Raw genomic sequence first — 4,483 nt, 5'->3', positions numbered from 1 at the left:
CAAAGTCTCAAGGTACAAAATCAATGTACAGAAATCGGTTGCATTTTTATACACCAATAATGAAGGAACAGAAAGAGAAACCAAGAAACTGATCCCATTCATAATTGCACAAAAAAACATAAAATACTTAGGGATAAACCTCATCAAAATGTAAAAGATCTGTATGCTGAAACCTATAGAAATCTTATGAGGGAAATTGAAGAAGACACAAAGAAATGGAAAAACATTCCATGCTCATGGATTGGAAGAACAAATGTTGTTATAATGTCAATCCTACCCAAAGCAATCTACACATTCAATGCAATCCCAATCAAAATTGCACCAGCATACTCTCAAAGCTAGAACAAATAATCCTAAATTTTGTATGGAACCACAAAAGATCCTGAACAGTCAAAGTAATATTGAAGAAAACCAAAATAGAAGGCATCACCATCCCAGACTTTAGCCTCTACTATAAAGCTATAATCATCAAGACAGTCTGGTATTGGCACAAAAACAGACACATAGACCAATAGAACAGAATAGAGAACCCAGAATTGGACCCATAAGTGTATGGCCAATTAATCTTTGACAAAGCAGGAAAGGATGTCCAATGAAAAAATGGCAGCCTCTTTAACAGATGGTTAAACAGATGGCCGGGAGAACTGGCCAGCAACATGCAGAAGAATGAAACTGGACCACTTTCTCACATCATACACAAAAATAAACTCAAAATGGATGAAAGCCTGAATGTGAAACAGGAAACGATCAAAACCATAGAGGAGAAAGCAGGAAACAACCTCTCTAACCTCAGCCACAGCAATGTCTTACATGACACATCTCCAAAGGCAATAGAATTAAGAGCAAAAATGAACTATTGGTACCTCATCAATATAAAAAGCTTCTGTACTGCAAAGAAAACAACACTAAAAGGCAAACAGCAGAATGGGAAAAGATCTTTGCAAATGACATATCATATAAAGGGCTAGTATCCAAAATCTATAAGGAACTCACCAAACTCCACATCCAAAAAACAAATAAACTTGTGAAGAAATGGGCAGAAAATATGAACAGACACTTCTCCAAAGAAGATATCCAGACGGCCAACAGACACAGGAAATGATGCTCAACATCATTCATCAGGAAAATACAAATCAAAACCATACTGAGATACCACCTCACGCTGATCAGAGTGGCTAAAAGGAACAAATCAGGAGATTATAGATGCTGGCAAGGATGTGGAGAAATGGGCACCCCCCTACACTCTTGGTGGGAATGTAAATGGGTGCAGCCACTCTGAAAACAGTGTGGAGGTTCCTCAAAAAATTAACAATAGAACTCCCCTACGACCCAGCATAGCACTGCTAGGAATTTACCTAAGGGATACAGGAGTGCTGATACATGGGGGCACACGTACCCCAATGTTTATAGTGGTACTTTCAACAATAGCCAAATTATGGAAAGAGCCTAAAAGTCTATCAACTGATGAATGGATAAAGAAGACGTGGTTTATATACACAATGGAATACTATTTGGCAATGGGAAAGAATAAAATCATGTCATTTGCAGCAATGTGGATGGAACTGGAGGGTGTTATGCTAAGTGAAATAAGTCAGTCAGAGAAAGAGATACCATATTTTTTCACTCATATGTGGATCTTGGGAAACTTAACAGAAGACCATGGGGAAGGGGAAGGGGAATAAAAGTTACAGAGAGGGAGGGAGGCAAGCCATAAGAGACTCTTAAATACTGAGAATAAACCGAGAGTTGATAGGGGCTAGGGGAGAGGGGAAAGTGGGTGATGGGCATTGAGGAGGGCACTTGTTGGGATGAGCAATGGGTGTTGTATGGAAACCAAGTTGACAATAAATTATATTTTAAAAAATAAATAAAACTATCATAATAAAAGAATGAATGGGCTAGCCAAAAAGTTAAAGAGGAAATTAAAAAGTACATGGAAGCCAGCAGAATGGAGGCCAGTGAAAATACTACAGCCCAAAACCTCTGGGACTCAACAAAGGTCGTCATAAGATGGAAGTATAGAGCAATTCAGGCTTTCCTAAAGAAGGAAATAAGGTCTCAGATACAAAACCTAACCTTACACCTTAAAGAGCTGGATAAAGAGCAGTAAATAAAAGCCAAAACCAATAGAAGACAGCAGATAAATTATTAGATTACTTATCTAATAATAAAGATTAGAGCAGAAATCAATTGGTAGTGAAACAACAAAAAACCCAAAACAAATGAACAAACAAACAAACAAAAAAACCCACAGTAGAATAGATCAATGAAACCAGAAGCTGGTTCTTTGAAAGAATTAACAAAATTGATAAATCACTAGCCAGTCTGATCAAAAAGAAAAAGGAAAGGACCCCAAAAAATAAAATCAAGAATGAAAGAGGAGAGATCACAACCAACACCGCAGAAATAAAAACAATAATAAGAGAATATTATGAGTAATTATATGCCAATAAAATGAGCAATCCTGAAGAAATGGACAAATTCCTAGAAACATATAGAGTATAAAAACTGAAACAGGAAGAAATAAAAAATTTGAACAGACCCATAAACAGTAAAGAAATGGAATTAGTCATCAAAAATCTCTCAAAAAACAAGAGTCCAGGGCCAAATGGCTTTCCAAGGGAACTCTACCAAACATTTTTTTTTAAANATCACCCTCAATGGGGATAAACTGAGAGCTTTCTCCCTAAGGTCAGGAACAAGACAGGGATGTCCGTTCTCACCACTGTTATCCAACATAATTGGAAGTCTTAGCCTCAGCCATCAGACAACACATCCNACCATGACCAAGTGGGATTTATAACTGGGATACAGGGCTGGATCAATATCCACAAAACAACCAGTGTGATTCATCACATTAGTTAAAGAAAGGACAAGAATCACATGATCCTCTCAATAGATGCAGAGCAAGCATTTGACAAAATAAAGCATCCTTTCTTCATAAAAATCCTTAAAGTAGGGATAGAAGGATAATACTTCGAGATCAAAAAAGCCATATATGAAAGACCCAACACTAATATCACCCTCAATGGGGAAAAACTGAGAGCTTTCTCCCTAAGGTCAGGAACAAGACAGGGATGTCCGTTCTCACCACTGTTATCCAACATAATTGGAAGTCTTAGCCTCAGCCATCAGACAACACATCCAAATAAAAGGCATCCAAATCAGCCAGGAGGAGGTCAAACTTTCACTCTTCACAGATGATATGATACTGTATATGGAAAACCCAAAAGATTCCACCAAAAAACTGTTAGAACTGATCCAGGAATTCAGCAAAGTGACAGGATATAAAGTCAACGCACAGAAATCAGTTGCATTCTTATGCACCAACAATGAGGCAACAGAAAGAGAAATCAAAAAATCGATCCCATTTTATTTATTTTTTATTTTTTATTTTTAATGTTTTGTTTATTTTTGAGAGAGATATAGAGACAGCATGAGCAGGGGAGGGTCAGAGAGAAAGGGAGACACAGAATCTGAAGACAGGCGACAGGCTCTGAACTAGCTGTCAGCACAGAGCCAGACGTGGGGCTCGAACCCACAAACGTGAGATCATGACCTGAGCTGAAGTCGGATGCTCAACTGACTGAGCCACCCAGGCACCCCTCGATCCCAATTTACAACTGCATCAAAACCCATAAAATACCTAGAAATAAATCTAACCAAAGAGGTGAAAAATCTATACACTGAAAACTATAGAAAGCCTATGATTGGAAGAACAAATATTGTTAAAATGTCAATGCTACCCAAAGCAATCTACCTATTCAATGCAATCCCAATCAAAATAACACCAGTATTCTTCACAGAGCTAGAACAAACAATCCTAAAATTTGTATGGAACCAGAAAAGACCCTGAATAGCCAAAGCAATCTTGAAAAAGAAAACGAAAGCTGGAGGCATCACAATCCCAGACATCAAGCTGCATTGCAAATCTGTAATCATCAAGACAGTATGGTACTGACACAAGAACAGACACTCAGATCAACGGAACAGAATAGAGAACCCAGAATTAGACCCACAAGCCTGTGGCCAACTAATCTTTGACAAAGCAGGAAAGAATATCCAATGGAATAAAGACAGTCTCTTCAGCAAATGGTACTGGCAAAATTGGATAGCGACATGCAAAAAAATGAACCTGAACCACTTTCTTAAACCATACACAAAAATAAACTCAAAATGGATGAAAGACCTAAATGTAAGACAGGAAGCCATCAAAATCCTCAAGGAGAAAGCAAGCAAAAATTTCTTTGACCTCGGCCACAGCAACTTCTTACTCAACATGTCTCTGGAGGCAAGGGAAACAAAAGAAGAAATGAACTATTGGGACTTCATCAGAATAAAAAGCTTCTGCACAGTGAAGGAAATAATCAGTAAAACTAAAAGCAACTGACAGAATGGGGGAAGATATTTGCAAACAACATATCAGATAGAGGGTTAGTATCCAAAATCTATAAAAAAAACCCCAACTTATCAAGCTCAACAC

Source organism: Crocuta crocuta, unplaced genomic scaffold, assembly GCF_008692635.1.
Source record: "Crocuta crocuta isolate KB4526 unplaced genomic scaffold, BGI_CrCroc_1.0 scaffold189, whole genome shotgun sequence".
Lineage (NCBI taxonomy): Eukaryota > Metazoa > Chordata > Mammalia > Carnivora > Hyaenidae > Crocuta > Crocuta crocuta.
Note: the sequence above shows the minus strand (reverse complement) of the source record.